We start from the raw sequence: 23,180 nt of genomic DNA on the forward strand, positions 1-23,180 counted from the left end.
CATAGACAAAACAAAATGAATCACTATTGTACATTCTGAGATTCGTTATAAGAATCGACAATAGCTGCAACACGTTATCCTTCTACCAAAGCACTCATTTTTTTTTTTTTTTTTTTATTTATTTATTTTTTTTTTTTTTAATCGCGATATAAAAAAATAAAATTACTAGGTAAAGAAAGGAAAAAAAAAATTCATTGGGAATGCATCTGTTCAGTTCAACAATGAATGATTTAATTCAATTTGATGATATGGTGGATGTTGTTTGCTCCTACATAATACGAGTTAAGAGCAATTCCTAATTCATATGGACAAGACATACCTTAAAGGTGGGTGAAAATATAATCGTAGCAATGAATCTGGACCCTTTTCGGGATCATGAAAGGAGTTGATAAGAAAGTTCAAATATGAAATAATTTTTTCTGTAAAATCTTATTATATTTTTTTATAATTTTCACGCATTGACCTTCTCTAAAATCACATTAACTTTTCTTCTCACCTTGAAATTTAAATTCTAAAATCCTGAGCAGTTGGAGCATAATTTACTATAATTTTTTTTTTCAGCATTTGAAAACTTTGAACAACATGGGTTGTAGGGTCTTGTTTTCGTGGCTGCTTAGTCGTTGTGGGATCACAGGGAATGAAAAGGCAGAATAGCTATAAAGACAGGTCCAGTCGTAACATCATCAACATGCAAAGATGTTATTTCTTGGATCAAAGAAATCGGATGGCAAGAGTAGCAAGACGAATGGTTCATCACAAGAGACAAGTTAAGAATGGTCCAACAGACAGTGAACCATCCAACCAGAAACTTGCTACAGAGAGATGTATTAACCCGTCTTCGTATAGGCCATACTCGACTCACCCAAGGTGAAAAAAGAAAATGCACCGGTATGTCGCTACAATAGAAAGGATCTCACCGTTAGGCAAATTCTCACTGAATGTATTGCTCACGAATCACACCGATCCTCTTCAGATTTACAGGAGATGATAAGAGATGACCCCACTGAAATATCAAAATTATTCACTTTTTAACAATAAATAATATCTATGATCACACACAGTCTAACTCAAATTCCAGCAGGTATAGGTGGATCCATAATTTAATATAGTAATTTAGTCACTACGTCAATTCTAATTGTAACTTTATAAAATGTAAATTGTAAATTTGTAACTTCCTCACTTTGTAATTGTAACTTTGTGAACATGTCAATAGTAATCTACTTTGTAAATCCAGTGTAAGTGGCCCTAGTCGTATAAACACTAAGAAAAAAAAAGTGGGTTACAGGACTTTATAGAAATCTCTTTAAAATGAGCTTAAAAGAGTCACCAAACTGCAGGTTCTGCAGAGAGGATGATGACGTCTACCACATCATATGCAGATGGCATGCATTGGCTTAGACACAATAGCTCAGTTTTGGAAGAGATCGTATCGTGGACCCTAAGTTTTGCGAAAACACACGAAATCCAAGTTTGCAAAGGCATCTGGCCTGTTATGAACAGAGTAAACGAGTGTGTACTCAATGACCACGGTGCACAACTATCGGAATTTAAAATTTAAAAAAACAGCAATAGCTTCTAGAATCTTCTTAGCAGTCAACTCAAGGCCTGATAAGCCTAAAATAATTTATCGTATTAATGATAATAATTATTACTATTATTTACTCCCGAGCGAGCCCCTTGACATTGGCTTCTATTACAATGTAAACGATAAATCTATCTCTGATAACTAGGGATAGGATTTTTATGTTTTCACATATGTTTACCTGACCATGATATCTGCGATTCCTTACTAACTAAAGATGTTTCAAGACATTTCTGGCCAAAAGAAGTCATTTTTATTTCAAATATTTTTAAATATTTGGCCTTTTTCACATATTTTGTTGTAAATCACATATTTTCTTAAATATTTGTTATTGTTAACATATTTTTAGGTATTTTGTCCTGAATCACATATTTCCTTAAATTATTTGTTCAATTGTAAATACATTTTTCGCAGCAACAACGTAAAATTCAAGATATATTATATTATAGTTTTTACAGATATTTACTATTGCCCCTAAAATGGCTCAAACTATTTTGATTATTCTCGTTATATAAATGTAAAATATCAGTATCGTTTTATCCACATCGAAAAATCCTCATAGGACTAAAATATGTAAGTTTAACATTAATACCTCTAAAATGTCTTAAATTTTGTTTTATACATAATTAAATAATTAATCATCTCTCATGATTATTATCAATAAAAAATTGATAAATATTAAACCATGAAAACATTTGATGATTAACTAATGCAAAATATATGTTTCCATGGTTGCTATGACAATAGCGGTAACTTTTTTACTAATTTCATAACAACCATGTCAGTATGAAAATAAAAAAAAAGATTATTAACATTCCATCACTATTTTTAACTTTTTTCTATACTTTATTACTTATTTTTAATCTTTTTATGTACTTTCTCACCTTGTACTTTTATATATATTTTTATTTTATTTTGTAAACTTTCACTTCCGATTTTTAAATTACCTTATTTCACTTTATATTATTCATCTTACTCCTGCTATCTTTACTATTACTAGTATCAGTGTAGATAAATGATTATTTTCAAGATTTATAAAAACTACAGTTATCATTCTCTAATTATTTTTCTTATTTATTTCTTTGTAAATCTTTTTTTCTTTTACTTATTATTAGTTACTTCTTTTACAATCATTGTTATTATATCCTTTATTGTATTAACTACCCTAACTATATTTTCTTCAATACATACTCGTATTATTAGTCATTAGTCAGTCATCCTATTATTATGTGTCATTCTAATTTAACTTAGTTATCCCTAAATTAGAAAATTATTATAGTTATTATTATTTTTTATTTTTTATGTTCGTCTCCTGCACTTTTTTAACTGTATATTTTACGTATTTTTTAAAACATTTTTACTCTTACCATTGTTACTTATTTTCTATTCAATTTTATTTTCTATTGATACTATTTTACGTCTTCCATCCTTTTATTTACATGTAATTTCTTATCACTTTATTTTTACATAATATTTATCGTAGCTTAAATTGCCTTATTGTATCTTATTGTTGTAATATTCTCAGTTTTATTTGTATCTTTTTAGCCCTGATGAAGCCCTGCAAAGTAGGGCGAAACGTCGGAAAATTTTTGTTTCTCTTTTGACCGCAACCCTGACCATCTTCTTATATATAAAAAAAAAGATAGTTTTTTGCTTAACCGATAAATGACAGAACATAAAGAAAGTGTAATTTTTTTTTTATATGTCTACAGATTTTACAATAAACGCTTGATGATTAATAAATCAACGAAACAATAAACGGTCTTAAGTGAAAAGATTCAAAATTCAAAATTTTTTAATAAAACAAAATAGTTCTTTTTACATAAAAATTGACTAGAATTTAAGATATAAATTTATGAAATTTTTGTACTAACATTAATTTAAATTATGGTTATTTAAATTAATTATTATCTTCTAGAATCTCTACTTCATATTTTAAAGCTTCAAACTTATACCTTGCTATGTTTCATAAATGTTGAGACAGCACCTTAACTACATTTATAAACATATTTGAATTATGTCATAAGTCAAAGCTTAAAAATTAGACAAACTTATCCTGGGACAGTTAATAACATTTTTAAACGTTTTCGAAATTTCCTAATAGTGAAAGTTGACTAAATGTGGCGTGCCTATCAGTTCTATTGACACTCCTTATCTGCTTCCTTGCGGTATACAATGGGGTCGGGGCAGTATTATCAACGGGACAAGGGCAACTTAAAAACATACCAACAACAATCTATAATTATTAAATATCATTAATAGTTTTGAACAAAAAAAACACTGAAATATGCTCTCAAAAACCCAATTTTTGTATAGAAAGTAATCAACTTATTACTTCAAGCAAGTATAAACTTCATCACATTTCGTCACATCTTGTATTTTTGTTTATTTATGAAAATACATCCCATTTAAAGATAGAAAAGGCTATATAAATAAAAGAATAAATATGGGATGAAAAAAATACAGATATATGGAACACATTTTTAAAAGTCAACTAACTTTTAACAAGATTAAAGGCAAAGCTATTTGAAACATGCGTATACCCTGTAATTTTATATGGATCACAGATATATTCAGGAACAGAAAATAATAATGAAAAATTAGTGATGACACAAATTCAATTTTCAAGAAGTGTGATAGGTATCAAAAGAAAAGACTGCATCAGCAACAAATAAGTACAATCTAGGATTAAAGTTGAAATAAATGTAGGCCGAATATGTTGCCAGACTTGATACGTGAAGGTTGTCTAAAGTTGCAACAGAGTGGATATCAAGGGAACACAAGAGAAGGGAAGGAAGGCCAATTATAAGATGGTAAGAAGAGATAGTTCAAAGAGTAGACTGTTGGGCTATTGTGGCTAGGAATAGGGACTAACATAATAAATAATTTATAGTAAATTATAATTTAGAGCCAAGTGTTAAAATACAGAATAGCCAATACTTTATTTAATTATAGGCAAATTATAATTATTTTTTAAATTAATATAAATTAATTTATGGTATATAACAAACCATTTGTTAGTGAATTTGTTGTGGATAATCTTATATAAGAAGAATTAAATATTAATGATTTTACCTGGTATAACCATATGTTCATACCGAGTATTGAACCCTTCATGGATCAGAGCGTTATAAATTAATATAAATTAATTTTAATCAAAGAAGAAATGGAAATTTTCTAACTTGTTTATAAAGCAGACTCATACCACTACAAGGAAAAGGCTTCTAGGTTAGTGAAAAACGTTAAAAAAACGCTGGTGTAATTATTACTATTACCTCCAATTATAGCTCCTATCCCCTCGACTTCAGTTATAGCTACGTTTAGCCAGATCAGAGAAATACTACACTGCGTGTTGTGAATTTTTTTTTTATTTATACTATAAAATAAACTTTAAAAAAACAAAATAAGTAAAAAGTTGATATTTATAAAAATACAATAATATTACAAATTAATGCATATCCCCCTAATTTCCGAATTAAGATCAGATGATAATATTTAAGAAAATGCTTAAATGTTATTAACTGATTCAATAAAACCAAATATTGTGAAACAAAAATTGAACTACACAATCTATAATAATTAAGATCGAAGATAAAAAAAAATAATATAACTTCATATATTAACTTAAAATATATATATATAATAATACAAATTCTATGCTTTATCAATTATCAAATTAACATACCAAATAGAGAATCTTAAAAAAAAATGTTCAACATATCAATCATCTATAATTTACATTATATCTATATTTCCCGTTTCTTACGACCGGGAGCCCTTTATTGCATGTTTATAGTTATGTAAAATAAATTGTGAGACATTTTTGTACAATTGAATGTTCATCATATAATTTATTACTGTACAAAATTTAGTCCCAGATGGGACAACTAAAAGAGAGAGATGGTTGTTTCTCACGATCCTATTAGTACAAGAGCCGGGAAGAAAAAAAGGCAGTTATCTCACCCCAATTTTTGATTACTTTAATGAAAACTAGGTATAATTACTAGTCAAAATTGATGAGTCTGCTAAGTATAGGTAGGGGGAATAAAAAATGGCGGCTGTTTAAAAACCTTTTAAAAAAACACTAATTTTTCATTCCGAGCTTAAACTTTTTATATCTTAAAAACTACCAACAACAATAGAAAATCTAAGAGAACATAATTTAAGGAAGAGTAAATTTTCTGAAATATTAGCCCCAATAGTTCTCGAGATATAGCTTTTTAAAAAGCAAAATTTCTTAAAAATCTACAGAAAGATTAGTAGTTAGTTAATTTATTTGAGAATTCTATATCTAAGGAACTATGTGACGTACAGATGTTTATTAGCACTCAAATTAAAGCTAGTTTAATGGACTATAAAGAAGTTTATGAAATTTACCTTCATAGGAATAGTAGTTTTCATGATATTTGCTTAAATAAATTGATTTATACTTGTTCGGACAATAAGTTTGATTTATGAAAAACTTCATTTCAGAAACCATTGGACGTACAGATGTCTGCCAGCACTCAAATTAAAGCTAGTTAAATTTATTACAAAATAGTTAATTATGTTCATCTTTGTAGGAGTAGTAGTTTTTATGATATTTGACAAAATAAATTCACAAAATGTTAATTTCTAGATGTTCGGATGAAATGTTTGATTTTTGAAAAAAACAACAGGAAATTTAACTTTAAATACTTATTTAACTATAAATTAGTTTATCACACTTATTTTCGTAGGGGTAGTAATTTTTAAGATATTCGCACATAAATATAAATTTGGCACATGAAAATTTCTCCGAACAACTATAAATCAATATTTTTTACCAAATATCATTAAAACTACTACTCATGCAAAGATAAACTTCTTAAACTACTTTATAGCCCATTAAAACGTCGAATAGTTTTTAAGGTATTTATTTCTGAAAATAAATTCATAATAAACTACTGATCTTTCAATACATTCTGTACATTTCATAAAAATGTTGCTTTTTAATTATTTGACGTAGAATTATTGACTGAGAATTATTTAACGTAAATAACTCTATTAGGGCTCATATTTTAACCAATTTACTCTTCTTTAAATGATGTTCTCTTAGGTTTTCTTGTGTTGTTCCTAATTTTTAAGATATAGAGCTCCAAATGAAAAATTAGTTTTTTTTTTCGCTTTGAAACACCCGCCATTTTTTATACCCCCTACCTATACTTGGCAGACTCATCAATTTTGACTAGTAATTATATATAGTTTTCAAAAATATTAAAGTAATTAAAAATTGGGGTGATGTGACTGTTTTTTTTTCTCCTCTTGGGCTCTTGTACTAAGAGAGAATGGTTGTTTCTCACGATCCAGTGGTGATGGTTGACGATAGCCGTCTCATACGCCGCTGATATGTTCGGTCCAGGAGTGCCGCCGTCTTCTCCGTCTGGAACTCTATGAGGTGGCGGCGTAAATTTGACCGTTCCAGTGGTTCTTCCGACGAACACTGGCCAGCATGAAAAAGGTCTGTTTTGTGGCCGAACAATTGACCAGGCAGTCGAGAGACATAACGAGCGCCTGTGACGCCATGTGATTCACGCCGTCTTGATTTCACATTAAGGGGGCACCAAAATGTGATTGAATAAATTTACAAAATCGGATGTTTAAATCCTACAGAGAGAATGGTAAAAAAGTGTTATTGGTGGTGAGAAGACCTATTCAACAAAAAAAAAACCCAGTCTGCCCCGCCGTCAGGTAGAGGTAAGAGATGAACTAGTAGTAGCTAGCCCCGAGCCTGTATTTACGACTAAAAAGAATACCTCGTATCAGGGAGGGGGGATATAATATTATATACGGCGTAGTATATACTTTGCTAGCTCAGCTGGTGACCGCCCTGAAATTAGTATAATTGGTTCTATTCATATGACTAATAAAAGATATATTAACAAGAGATAGTTTCATAGGCCGCATTTAAGTTCAAATGACAATTGAATGAAAAGGGCCTATGTGATATACAGAACGGACACTAAAATATTTTTTATTAATGAATGAACATTCTAAATTTTCTTATGATGTATACAAACATCAAAAATCTAAATAACCAACTATAACAAACTTGTACCTTTTTTTTTAAACCAAAGTAAAAAATAATTGTCATTTACTCTCATATTTTATGGGTCATATCTTAATAAAACAAAATGACATAAAAAATATGAAAAAGGACCCCCCCAAAAAACAGCATTAGTACAACATGTTCTTCAAAATAAACATGATTTTGATTTTGTAAATGTCAAGGTCATTTATAAAGAAAATAATAATTTTAAAAGAAAAATATTAGAATCAATTTACATTTCAGAAAATATAAATTATAAAGTAAATTTCAAATGAGATTCTAAAGGACTAAACCACCATTATTCTGTTATTTTAAGTAAAATAAATATGTAATTTTCAGAAAAAAGTTTTTAAATAGATAAATGTTCAAATCCTTGAATTTTACAAATGTATATATAATATAAAACGGTTATAAAAGTATGTATATGTGTATGGGTGCATATGTGAAAAAATAAAAAAGAGAGGGGGGAATATGAATGTAAAAAAATACATATCTAATAAAAATATAGTAATTATGGATTTAAGAAATGATAAGTTATAAGCAAATAAATTATAATTAAATTGTATTAAATGTAAAAAAAATTTTTTTAATGATAAGGTGATAACAGAGTCCTAAACTTCTGAAGGTAGGTTTTGTAATAAATGATGTTTGTAAGTGGAAAAAGAGAAGATTATTTGTGTAAAAAAGCTTTATATTTAAGATATAAAAAAATATGTAAGTCAATAATTAATTTAAAAACATTTGAAACTGTTATGATATTATTTTAATTTTTTTTTTTAATAATTTATTTATTGTTATTTACAGCTGTATACATATATATATACATCAAGTAAATTTGCTGTGAGTGATATTATGACATGATACAAACATGTGGAGAATCTACCCATTGATAAAACTCCAAAAAATATTTCTAAAGGAGAAGATCTTGAGGCCATCTTCTTTTGAGACGCCTAGGAGGATTATTAGGTAGTGATGGAAAAGCCAGGTTAGAAACGAGTTGGTTCGGGTGGTTGGGAAGTTTATTATGAAAGGATTGGTATCGATTGGTATTGGTATTTTAATATTTAATTTATTTTAAAGATATGACAAGGGCAATTAGCCTGCAGAAAAGATTTTAAAGAACATGACATCAATATTTAAGGTATAGCCAAAAATATCAGTATGTTTTTAAGGAAACAGTGTAATTAATATAAAAACAAAAATTTTTATAGGTTGTCTCCTTGAAAATGGTCTGAGGGCCGAAACGTTGGAAAGTTTCTGAAAATAAAAGTTGAGAGAATATTTGGATCTAAATTGTGTGTGTAAATAATGAAATAAACCACTCTCGAACAATCATAATAAATCATTAATTTAAAAGAAAACAAAATGTTTTAAAAGTCTTTTAACATTTTTAAAAGGTTTAGAAATTCAGGAAGATGAAGACCAAGAAATTGATCTCTTGATCAAAACTCCAAAAAATACACGCTATCGAAGGATTTAATAAAGATCGAAAGAAGAAAAATGCCTGTTTCCTCCGGCTTGGTAAACTTTTTAGCTTCTAGATCATTACTAGAAGATGATCCTCGGAACTCGTAATTACAGTACACCTTTTTGCTTCAAAATAACGTTTGATGGCCACATCCCGGGTATAGAAATAGAAAAAAAAGGCTCCAGGTTTAAATATCACATTCTCAACACATAAAAAAAAAAAAGAGAAAACAATTTAATTTAAATTAAGAAGCACACAGTGCATTAAACTTAAGGGGTATTCATGATCTTTGGTTTAACATGTTAAAGCGTGTTAAATGGAAAAGCTCATGTTAAATCGAAAAAAATTGCCTTATTTTACTGTGGTAAAACGAAATAACATTTAACATGGCTGAGAGTCTGTTACTTGGTCTGTTAAATGGAGAATGACGTCACACAATAGACCAGTTGAGATCGCCGCCATTTATGTTGTTGTGACAGCTGTTCTTTCGTGTGTTTGTGGTATTCATATTCCTGTTATTAAACCAGAATGGATAATTTTAATGATACATTTGAGAAAAAAAAACAGTAAAAAGAACATTGTACTTTCATTCTACTATCTGAAAATTTGTAAACGCTCGCCAGATAAAAATCTCACTATATGAACCATGTAATTATTCTTAGGGGACTTTTTCATTTCATTTCATAAGCTAAACTTTCACACAAATTCCACTTTTCACTCACTCTAGGCATGTTGTAATTAATTACTTAAATCAAAACTGAAGTAAACAATAACATGAGGGTCTGGATGGAAGGTTATAAACATAAAGGCTTATACAACAAGTTGCTGAGAAAATCCCCTAGGGGCTCTTATGCATTTAACGTTTAACATGACTTCAAATAGGGCTGCTCACAATCCTATAGTTATAACATTTAACATGGTAAAACATTTAACATTTAACACAACATCATGAATACCCCTTTAGTTTAGGTTCATTAATGAAAATATTTGGAATACAAAATATTTAGGTTTACTATTTTAAATAATGAACCTATAAAATTGAACAAAGAAATAAAATTAAAACCCTATCAAATTGTTAAGTTTTAAGATTCCTGTCCACGGCTTTTCTCCAAAACTATCGGACCGATTCTATCCTTGAAGAAAATTACTTGAAAAGTTGTAATTTTCCTAAATGAGAAAACTTTTAATTGTTCTGTATGGAAAGTTAGTTAAAATCTACTTTGCATAACTGTGATGTAAGCCATCGATATAATGAAATTATTAATTGAAATAATAAACCATTGTTAAGCTTCTTTTTTTTTAATTTTCAGTCGTGTCGCAATTGTGCGATTGAATTAATAGTAAAAAAACAAAGATAATGAAACATGGGGTTATTTTTAATAAATAATGAACCTTTATCACTTTGGATCGACCGCAACCAAGCCTAGTCAAAGATTCATTCATGATTGATGAACACCGAATCGGTGATGTTATACAATGATAAATTTACTATCGACTCTCCTTATTTACGAAATATGCTACCAAATATATTAAAAAATTCAGGATCATATTGCTATGAGCTAATGGTCAAATAATATTGTTAAAGGATAAAATCAGCATTCTAGGGAATTCTGAACTTTTGCAAACATTAAAGTACAGCTTTAGCCGGACTTAAGCTTTGAAACCACGAAGTTGTAATAAACTTCTCAACCAGGCCCTACCGCACTAATGACTGCTTTGAAAGCTTCAAAACATCTGCTTTCTGAATTACTGAATACAATAACATATAATGTTATACTAATATCCGGTTATTGATGGGTGTAACTAAAATCAAGATATTGATAGATTTCAAATCATTCGTAATTTAAGTTCATTAACATAAGACCCTAAGTATATAAAATATACATAAATATATGTTGAATTACCTTAGAGTGATGTATTGTCTCCAATATCACAGAAGAACGTTTCACCAGTACCCACCCATCCGGCTTTCGATTAAGTTAGGTACTCTTCGCAATTCGTCCTCCAGAAAATGATTCACGACCTCAATACCGTTATTTAACACAAACTATTATCTTGAGTTGAGTGTTTGCGGCTTTAGCACACTTACTCAGCCTCCACTGGCTCATCACCAGTGACGCAGTGTGAGAGATGCGCTGGGATCTCAAAGCACCCTGCTCTACGCCTCACACCTGGGGGTTAGAGTGGCCTCGGAGATTCTCAGATCGATAATGCAAATATTGTAAATAAAAGTACAAATGTGATCATTTTTATTTTTTTTTTTCGTTTCATGTACATAGTTTGATTTTTATCTTTTTGTTTATATATATATTTTGAGAGATTTTATTTATTTTATTTTATGTTATTTTGTTTTTATTTTAGTATGAATGTGATCAGTTATCACTATTACCTATTTCCCAATAATGGCAGATTGTAATATTTATCCAGAAATACAGTTTTGAAATTGAAAAAAAACTATTAAATATTTTTATGAAACCTGTAGGCTTTTAGTTATTTTATACATATCCCCCCACTTTCATTACTTTAGTACCATGCACGAAGATGTTTATAATCATGAGATCTTGAGGAATAGATTAATAACTTTTTACAATTTACCATTCGGGTAGAAAGCATTACACTTTCTAATACGGTTGTTCAACACTGACGTTCATCATACATTCTTATCTCCTTCAATATTTATATGCAACGCCTTAATACCCTTCCCACCTTCAAATCCCTTAAAAAAAAAAATCGATCACTCCGGTCCATCCAGCTCTCTCAAAAATTGTAAATAGATTCTTTTTTTTTTAATTAAAATTTATAAATATGCACAAGTATATACATCATTAGTATATTGTAGTACCTTTTTTAATTATTATACAATTTTACAATATATTAGAAGATACTTCATAATTATTTATTATTGTTTCACCCCTTTTTTTCTTCTTTTAACCCAAAACTCTAAATCCAACCGTTTAGTGTCTTAATCTTAAGTGATGTGTTCTGGAATAATAACATTATTAGCATTATTTATTTCAATTTGGTTAGTTATTTTTAGATAATTAACGTGAGACGTGCTACCTTTATGTTGTATTTATGTGATATTATCTTCCTCAGTACCGATGACGCCTGACTTAACGAAACGTTGACTGGTTAGTTTGAATCACTAAGGGTTTCTATGAAGTAGTAATAATTTTTAATACTATTCCATCAATAATTTTCAACGTCTTTGATCAACTTAAATAAACATGGATCAAAAATGGTTTAATTAATTATTAAAAGATGGAGGTGAATTAAAAATTAGTAAACGCAATTTCAACAAACAAATACATCTCATTTTACGATTTCTCTCGGATGATTGATAAATGTCACTCATATATTATTAATACTGCCTTAAAAGTATATTTGCTAAGAAAATGACATGAATTTACTTAGTTTTATGTAAAATTATAAACAATATTGCAAATTATAGTTTATACTGTTTTCAATAAGTTCTTTAAATTCAAAATATTTTCACAGAAGTGTTGTTTTAATTGACTTTAAAAGATAAAAAAATGTAAAAATAGGTAAATATTCAGTGCTCGAGTTATAGTAAATTTTAAAATTCATTTAAAACAAAATATATTGTTTTTCTTATTGTGCTTCTCGCCTCAAAATATTCATGAACAGAACTATTTGAATGGGAGAATTATTACTAGACCCATCACTCAAACAGACATCACAAGTCAGGTAGGAGTAAACTAGAGGTCAATAGTTTGCCCTTCCCCTCTCTCCGTGAAATAATTTGGTTGAATTTATCTTCTCAAGGCCTCGTAATACTAAAGCGTAGAGGCCCAAAGTTTAATATTTTTTTTTTAAATTAATTGATTCTTAGTATACTAGTTTAAAAAAAAAAAAAACCTATCTGGACATATGGAGTTGAGCTTTGGGCTCTACTAAACCTTCGAATTCCTCTCGTATTCAATCCTTACAATCCAAAATCCTTCGTAAAATCCTCAATGCTCCTTACTTTGTCACAAATAAAATCATACATAAAGACCTTAATGTTCCCTATGTAACCGATCTAGCCCGAACCAGATATCACTCCTTCCATTATAAACTCTCTGACCACTCAAACCCCTTAGTTTCTAATCTTGCATCCTCTTCCATTCCTGACGATTCTCCGAGGAGCCTGAAAAGAAGATGGCCACGAGACCAGTTAATGTAAAATGTCATTAGAGTGCTACCAGTGGGTAGTTTCTCTACACGCCTGTAACACTCCAATTTAACTTAGATCAGATATAATAAATGTATTATAATGTACAGTTGTAAATAGCAATAAATATATATTTAAAAAACTAAACAAAAAAAAAAACCTCAGAATATGCAACTTTAGAGAGATTCGATTAATTTTATCAATCTTATATTTTTCTTTTTACCCATAAGCTAGGTGTTATCCTCATATAATTAGTATGACAGGGTATAAATGACGAATTTTTATAAAACGTCCTCTGAAATACCTTTCATTACATTAAATAATCTACAATGGTAGATTATTTAATGTAATGAAAATTCTATACATATAATTTTCATTACATTAAATAATCTACAATGGTAGATTATTTAATGTAATGAAAATTCTATACATATAATTTTCATTACATTAAATAATCAATTATCTCTCATTTTTATCAGTATTTTTATCATTTTTATATCAAAATGGATAAATATGGACAATGAAAGACTGTCAAAAGTCTTTCATTGTCCATATTTATAGTTTCAGTATTATTAGTTTCAGCTTGATTGGAGTACTTTTATGTTTCAGAAAACTCGAACTCAAAAATATTTATACTTATCTTTACGTTCAAATTTTAAGTGGATATAATATATTTCCCAGAGATGAATTGACCTTAATTTCAGAATAGTGAGTTAAAACGAAACAAAAAAAAAGAAAATAGGAACCGTTCTTAAATTACGTAAAACATTTTATTTTTACCCCTTCATGTAACTTGTAACGTATTCATCATCTTCCGGTAGTACTTTTTAACTCAGGATCTTGCCACTCGCGTCGCTGGCCTTCACTTCCTTGTCAGTTTGTTCTCTTTTTTCTTAACTTTCCGTTACCCCCTTCCCCTTCTCAATTCTTTTCTTATTCTTCCTTACTTAACTTTATATTTTGTGCCTTTATTCTTCTTTTCTTTTTTTACTTACATGTTACACTACATATATTTTCTTTCCATAACTTTATTTTTTAAATTATTATTATTAAATTGAATTATTCATATTCCATTGTGTCTTTGCATTATATAATATTATATTTTTATTTCATTAACTATGTTATTTTACTGACATATTTAATCATCTATGAATACGTTTTATTTTCCACTTCTTTCATTACTATATTTTTTATCTATATTCATTTTATACAAATATTTACTTCAATTTTTCCATATATCCTTTATTCACTGGTTGTTATCTTCTTTATTTTTCTTAGCCCTAATGAAGGCTAGAAATTCTGGCCAAAACTTTTACACTAATAAATAAGTTTTTTTAAACTTATTTGAGTTATTCTCTGACCGCACCCCCAACCATCTTCTCCTCACGTAAAATATTTAAGTTTGGAGAAATAAAGCACAACGAACAGTTTAAATTTGTGGTGGCTAACAGTGACATATTAGGCATTTAAAACTAAGTGCTCTAATTATGAAAGACGACAAACCAGAAGCGCTTGGGAAGCTTAATGAGTGGGATGCTTGGGTCAACAGCTAGGTCTGAGTGATGGTCTCTGCTTTGGAAACTTTATCTGGTCGCTCCCACTCGTTTGTTTATCATCAGAGTTTAACCGCCGATTATTTTCAACATTTTTGTAAATGTATACATAAATATTATGAAAAAGGCAAGATGAACCCGGAAGCCTAAGATGAATATTTACAGGAATACGACATCCTGTACAACCCCGTGTTGCCAGTATTGGATTTAAGGTCTACATTAATACCAGATCGGTCTGGTGTTGGTGTGCCTTACATGGTTAATTTAAGAGTTACATTTTTTTTTAAATTGAGGATGAGGGAGGGTATAGTCTCATACAAAAGAAACCACTAACTATAATACAACGTTATAAATATTTAAAAAAAAAAATAAGATAGAATAAATAAATAAAAATAATATTTCTTAATAAAAAATTAAAGTAAAGTTAATAACAAAAGCAATAAAATTTATGGATTTAACAAAATAAATAATTGACTTCTAATAGAAACAAAAAAAGTTAATTTACGAAAAAAATGAAAAAAAAAAATTAAAATGAAATAAAATTTTTGAATGACAAAAACAGTACTGATAAATATAGAACTTAAAACAGGACATCCTGCAGCAGCCTCGGCTTCAGTCTTCGAGTTGTAGTTTGGTTTCCCAAGTTCTAGGTCACTGGGAGTGGAACTTCATGAACCTTTTTTGATGTAATCCTCTATTGACTCTATTTGTAATTCCAGATGCAATGGGCTGTTTCTTACAAACCAAGGAGCATCCACTGCAATTCTTACGACTTTATTTTGAAAAGATTGTAATTTTTTCCTTTTCGTAAAGGATGCCGCTCCTCAGAATTCACAGCCATACAGGAGAAGTGTATTCTCGGTCTTCAACATTGCCTTGTTCACCACTTGAGTGTTTTCATTTTCCTTCTGTTCATATCTTAAATATATATTTTTAAATATTGGTTAGTCCAAAAGACCGTTATTATAAAAGTTTAAGAAAAATCATAAAGCTTTCGAGTTCTATTTTGAAGACATACATAAAATTTTGGTATTAGAGTATATTATTATATATTTAAATTCTGAGTATAAAATACAATTTTCTTTTAAACTATAATCTAGAAAAAAGAAGAAAAATATCTCTGTAAATCGGTTTTCAATGAAACGTAGCCCTGTGGTTAGGATAGCAAAGTTGAAAACGCATTGCTATAATAAATGAAATTGTAGGAAGATAGTCCGGATGGCGGTCAATAAAGGTATCAAAATAGTAAAAGAAAACTAGTTATTGTTAACCAACGTTTCGCCCCACTTTGCAGAGCTTCGTCAAGGCTGTCGACTAGTCGAGCTAAGTAAGCACCCCATTCTGACAGCCCTTACGAAGCCCTGCAAAGTTGGGCGAAAGGTTAGTTTATAATAAATAGTTCTCTATTTTGATACATTTATTGGCCGCCACCCGGACTATCCTCCTACAGTCTACTTCATAATCTCAACTATCTTCTTTCAATATTATTTTTATTATGTTTTATTTTATTTTATTTATGCCATGAATGTGTGTATTAGCAATATTATTCATTGCCCCAGTTTGTGGCAGATTGTGATAATATTTATCAATAAATAATGTAATTATTATTTTTAAAAAACGACTCGACTTCATCCAATATAATAAATGAAAGAAAGAGAATAAGTTATTTGAAAATTCAAAGAATATCGTGAAAAATAAACTAAAATTATTTTAATTGGCAATTTAATTCTTCATTTAATACTGACAAAGGCAACGTTCAGATTCACAAAAGACCCAATATCAGCTTCCTTTAGTCTTTGGAAACAAAAACCCTTTACTTTTATTAGATCTTTTTGTGAAACGGATATTTTAGAAAAAAACCATTGTTTGTATCTCAACTTCAGATTGATAAGATGGCTTCCTCGAACAAATTAATACTTACATTCCGTATAACGAGACTTTTAAATAGTAAGTTCATTAAAAAAATAGATACTTTTTTTGGGTTTAAGTTCATTACGCGTGTGGTTGATGTCTCGTCTTCATTAGAGCGCTGATCATTGATGTACGGCTGTGATGTCTGGGGAGCGGCATCATTCACGAAAAGAAAAAACTACAATCTTTTGAAAATAAAGTCCTAAGAATCGCAGTTAATGCTCCTTGGTTCATAAGAAATAGCCAATTGCATCGTGAATTACATATGGAGTCAATAGAGGAACATATCAAAAAACGGTTCATGAAGTTCCACTCCCAGTTGCCGACAGTTAAAGGAACAGTGACCTACAACCTGGAAAACCCAACCTCAACCCGAAGACTGAAGCCCAGACTGCTGCAGGACATTCTGTTATGAACTTTAATAAATATAAAATTAATTCATAGTCATACTATCACAATTTTACTCTTTATTATCACTCATTTTATTGATTCATTATTATTTTTTCTATTTTCTTCTGTCGTCCCTTTTCAAATTAACTTGTTTCTTTTCACTATTAGAGGGCAAATGTTTGTTTTATTTAAGTGTACCAATATCATTATTTTTTGCTATTAATTTCACATTCCTTTCTTATTAAGAAGCATTATTCTTATCTATTTTTTTCCCTTTAATAACAACATTCTATATAGTTAGGGGTGTCTTTTGTCAACTGTTAAAAAATATATATATAATATAACGGTTATACCAACCATGCAAAGCCCATACCAGGCCGATCTGGTATAAAATAAAAAAAAAAGTCATCCATCAGGACCTGAATGTTCCAAATCATGCCCATTTGGCCAGAACCAGATAGCAATACTTCCATGTTGAATTTCTTAACCACCCAAACCCACTTGTTTCTGACTTGGTTTCTCCTTCATTAAATAATAATCCTCCTAGGCGTCTGAAAAGAAGATGGCCTCGAGATCTTCTCCATTAGAAATGTTATTGGATCTGTATTAATGGGTAGATTCTCCACATATTTGTATCATATCATTATACCACCTACAATAAATTTACTTGTTGTATATGTTTTAATACAGATGTAAATAACAAATAAATTATAAAAATAAATAAAAAAAAATTCAAATGCTCTTGACTTAAAATTCTTCTATGACTCTATCACCAAGTATGTTTTTTTTAAAAATATTACCTTGAAACTACCCAAACGAAATATTATCACGGTATCTTAGATCAGTTATTAGATTCCTCTATCTTATGCTCTTTTCTCGTAAGGTGTTTGTTCTTATGTAATTTAAAAATATGATTTCAATTTGACGATTTGCTCAAGAGAGTATTGTCCGATCGGACTGAGTTAAGGGATCGATTGATAAATGGTTCCCCCAGTATCTCAGCTCAACTCCATTTATCATCAAAACGGGAGGATCTCTGTCTTCATTTGAACATTCTGCCTCTCGGAATTGCGGTTCCTCATGAAATCGTTTCACCTTTTGTATGCCAGTCTGTTGGAATGTTATATTTCAACAATTTAACTTAATGCTGCGTAGTAATTAATATTAAGGATCATCCTGGAAGTCCGCTTCATTATCTCTGCGTTCTACCATTTTTAGTTTACTATTTTCAGTAATTAACTATTATAAGTGACCAATGAAAAAAAAAAAAATTCCCTCAAAATTTGGATTTTCAAGTTTCAAGATACATAGAATCCAAAAATCGAATTAATAAGAAAAATGGGCCGTCCACCGACCTCAACTTTTCCTCGAAACTGCTTGGCCAATTATATTTTTTTGTTTTAAATCGTCACCTTTCGGTTATACTCGGAACTCATTACGATCCGCCTTTTGCTTCAAAATAGTGTTAGACTAGATATTTCTTACGACTATATATGCAAAATGTTTTTGAGTTCTATCAATGGGTAGATTCTCCACATGTTTATATCATGTCATTATATCACTTACAACAAATTTACTCGATGTATATAAATATTTATACAGTTGTAAATAGGATAAATAAATTATATTAAAAAAAAAAGTTCATTACGGATTATTAAACTTGTTCTACATTAAACATGAAAAAAAAAATCAACATATCTTTAGTTTAAAAAAATCTATAAATAATACTCAAAGAACCTTATCCAAGAACTATTACAAAAAATGCTCTTTACTCGATCCTCAATGCAGATAAACAGATATTTACTTTGAAGATATGCCCAAGACGGCATTGAGATATAAAAATAGCTTTCTTGAGATTTTTTATTTACAATGTCCTACATTCCATAAAAGTCAATCTCATTCCTCTTACCTTCTTGTGAATTACATATTTAAGATATATAATATAGTATGTTACAGCAACTTTTTCGGTTAAATCGAATTCCAAAAATATGCCACTTGGTATCACTTTTTTCACAATATTCTCGAAAACTTCTCTTAACAATATTGATTAAAATATATAATCAAGGAGTATTTAATATAAACTAGATTTAACCCTCAATGAAACACCCTGGCAGAGTGTAACAACACAACTTTCAAAATAATTTTCTCTAAAATCACTTTAATTTTTTTTTTTTAATTTATAAACATAAACCATCTTTTATTGCTAGTAAGAATATAAAAATGGATAAATATTTTTCTAAGTTGAAATCCAATTTTCCATAAATAATAAAATATAAATAAGAGTAGTAATGTAACGTACAATATACTTTTATTAAGTCAAAGGTTATAAAAATATTAATATAGATATTATTATAAATTAATATTGAGTCGTAAAAGGTAATTTAAAATCATTTAAACAGTCTGACCGGACTTAAATGCTGATTTTTCAAAAATAAATTCCTCTAAAGTACCTTTAAGTTTTGAAGTGGTGCCATTGAATGTAGCAAATGTTGATGAGTTGATGTATACGAAGATCACGTTTTAGTTGAGTAAGAAGGAAAATTAGGAGTGAACTCACTCAGGTGGCTAGGTAGGGTGGCATAGTCTCTCTCAGCATTCTCGGCTCTTCTATTCTTCCGTCCCTAGTCAGGGAACCACTTCTTAAAGTTACGCCCGCAACTTGAATTCTCAAGAGAGGAAAAGAAGGTGGTTCTCTCTTAATACCAAAACAATGGAGCTCTTCTCTTTTCTACATTTTTACCATACCAAACGCAAAAGAACACTGTGAAGACTACGTTATGGCCACAAGGGGTACTAATAATGCTCATATTACTATTAAGCATATGCTTATATTGCGGGAGGCCATCTTTCATATTTTAATTAGTAATAATTTTTTTAAATATAACCTACTAAAGTATTTGTTAATTACCTTAAGCTTAATTACCTTATAAAAATATTTGTTCCAAGTTAAAAACACATTTCCGGAAATAGTATTAGTAAAATAGACATATTATACATCCTTGGAAAGCCAAAGATTAAATATATATATATATTTTACATAGAGCGCGATGCGTTCATCAGTCAGATGATTTCATCACCATAATACATAGTTAGTTTTCTAATTTCACTTAACCTACATAAAAGCCTTTGAGTTAGCAGGAAAAATCCATAAAAGCATTCAATAATGCAGATTGTAAATTTGTTTAAACTGGTATATGTTTATATTTCTAAAAAACTTTTCCAAAGAAAAATGTTAACATTTTGCTAAGAGAAATAATATTGAAAGTACTTTTCTATATTATTTACTTCGCAGAGGATGCTCCGTGGTTTGTAAGAAATAGCCCATTGTATTGGGAATTACAAATGGAATCAATAGAAGACTATTTCAAAAAACTGTTCATAAAATTCCACTCCAAGACAGTTAAAGGAGCAGTGACTACAACTTGGGAAAACCAACCTCATCCAGAAGAGCAAAGCCCAGGCTGCCGCAGGACTTCCTGTTATAAGTTCTATATTTATCGATCCTATTATTGACATTACTACAAATTCATTTTATTTTTTCTCTTCGTCTTTTTCTTAAGTTAACTTTTTTCCCATAAGATCAATTATTTACTTTTGTTGTATCCATATATGTCATTGTTTTTGTGATTAACTTTTCTTTTTCTCTCTTCTTAAGATCGGTTATTTTTATCTAGTTTTTTTCTTTCTTTCTTATAACATTGTAAATAGTTAGGAGTGTCTTTTGTACGAGACTATACCTCCCCCTATAATCAATTGTTAAAAAAAATAAAATTTAACTCTTATACTAACCATGTAAAGCCCACCAAACCGATCTTGTATTAAATAAAAATAAAATAATATATTTATTTTCTAATTTTCTAATTTATTTTAAACTACCTAACTCTATATTTACCCGATATCATTCCTTCCATTATAAACTCCCTAACCATCCAAACCCACTAGTTTGTAACCTTGCTTCCTCTTCCATTCCTGGCAATCCTCCTAGGCGCCTGAAAAGAAGATGGCCTCGTGACCTTATATTGTAAAATGTTTTTAGAGTTCTACTACTGGGTGGTTTCTCTACATGCTGTATCGTATCATTATGATCTTACTTCAAATTTTCATGTTGTATTTTATACACAGTTGTAAATGTCAATAAATAAATTTTTAAAAAATAACTCTAAATTTAATCATATATTTTCTTTTTATTGAATTCCTGGATTCAATAATTTTATTTTATTCAGTTGATTGTCTTTCTACATTCACTAATTTAAATTTTTACAATTTTGTTTTAGCATATCTTAATGTGTTTAAATAATTAAAAAGATAATTCTGGACAGAACTAGGAAACATCATAAATTCTAAAGCAGCATTCTCCCTATACAATCAATACGGGCAGCAAACATTCCTATCAGAATACTAACGCACCTTCACGAACGAAGAAGAATGTAACGACAGTAAATCGCCCTACCCTCTCCGATTTAATACAATTAACTATATATAAATAAATAAACTATATAAAAAATATATATATATGCACAGCCTCCAAAGCAAACAGCATTGATGTGAAAGCATGTAAAAATAGACGGAATTATTTACAAAGCCATAATGGTGAACAAACGCTTATTTATAGTAGAAGGGAAATTTCTTATTCAAAGGTTGAGAAAAAGAAACTAACAGAAATCACTGAACAGCCCAATAGTGTTCTTTTACGTTTCAGATCTGATGAAATTATGATCATTAAAATTTAAAAGGTAGTAAATGTGTAAACCTTTTCTTATTACACATGCCCAAAAATATAACTCAAGTTACGTATGACTTTTCTTTTTTGACCTAGGTTTTTCACACATAGAAACATTCACACACAGACCATTTTGGAAAACTTAGTTATTTGGACTCAAAACGTGTATTTCCGCCGTAAACCTGGATTCGAATTTTTTTACGAACACTTACTATATATTCCATACACCGGTGAGTGAATGTAAAAATCTATTATAAAAAAAAATTTCATATAACCATAAATGTATTTATATAAAGAAGAAAAATTCAGAAATAAATACTTTATTTTGTTGGTTAAAAATAATAGGAACAAAAGAAAAACATACATTACATTTTTAAAATGAAAAATGAAAATATGTACCACTAAAATGAATGGTCAGATGTTCACTACTTTGTAAGGAAATACTATTTTTTGAACAACGGTTGTGCAAGGTGCTTTCATGATCAAGCTCAACCACCAGAATTTTCCCCATCATGGTATGAGGCTGAGGTAGAACCTGTATGGCAGTAACAGAATAAATAATTCTAACTCGGATCCTTGGAGTCAGTAGCACAGCGCCTTACCCAGAGTTTCCCCACTATCCACAGGACATTTTACCAATTATAAATTAAATATGAAAGTATACAAGTTGTCTTCGGATTTTACTATTAAAAGTGCAATAAACTTCTATTACATAATAATATTTGCAAAATCGGAATAGTCTCAATTTTTCATACAGCATTTTCCAGTATATTAAAACCGGTAGTATCAAATATTTTTACAGAAGAATTAAATTTTTTCAAAAACCAAAATAGGTCGTTTTATTTTATCTTAACTTGCCCATTAGATATCAAAATGATAATCAAGAAAGATGAACATTGTACAATATTTACTTGGTTGTTTCCCTAATTATAGCGATTAAGTATTCAGAGATACCATTGTTTAACATTCTTCTGTTCAAAATGAATTTATTTCGGAAATTCAATTATCAAGTAAATCTTTCCAAATGGATTACCGACCTGCCCGTAATTATTTTCAATTACCTCTTAATATAAATAAATAAAAACAGAAAATAGAAAATAATTATATATCAAACTTTACTATTCATTTCATTAGTTTATAAAAAAAAATTATTTTTTTAAAAATAACAAATTATTATACATCAATTTTAATCTATCTACTTTTACATAACCTCTTTAGGGCTTTTGCCTCTTACATTATGCACTCGTTCATATTCATTTGTAATTTTACCAATATAAAAATAAAATTAAAATTGGGCTTCATTTTAGATCGAGTA

The 23,180-nt window shown here is 29.3% G+C and overlaps 1 protein-coding gene across 3 annotated transcripts in view; it reads right to left on the bottom strand.

Moving 5' to 3' along the window:
- Mctp (multiple C2 domain and transmembrane region protein) overlaps nucleotides 1-23,180 on the bottom strand; it is a 371,452-nt gene that overhangs the window by 324,658 nt on the left and 23,614 nt on the right. The gene's annotated exons all lie outside the window — the stretch shown is intronic.

Source organism: Halyomorpha halys, unplaced genomic scaffold, assembly GCF_000696795.3.
Source record: "Halyomorpha halys isolate HHAL.00 unplaced genomic scaffold, Hhal_1.1 Scaffold539.1, whole genome shotgun sequence".
In the NCBI taxonomy this organism is placed as follows: Eukaryota; Metazoa; Arthropoda; class Insecta; order Hemiptera; family Pentatomidae; genus Halyomorpha; species Halyomorpha halys.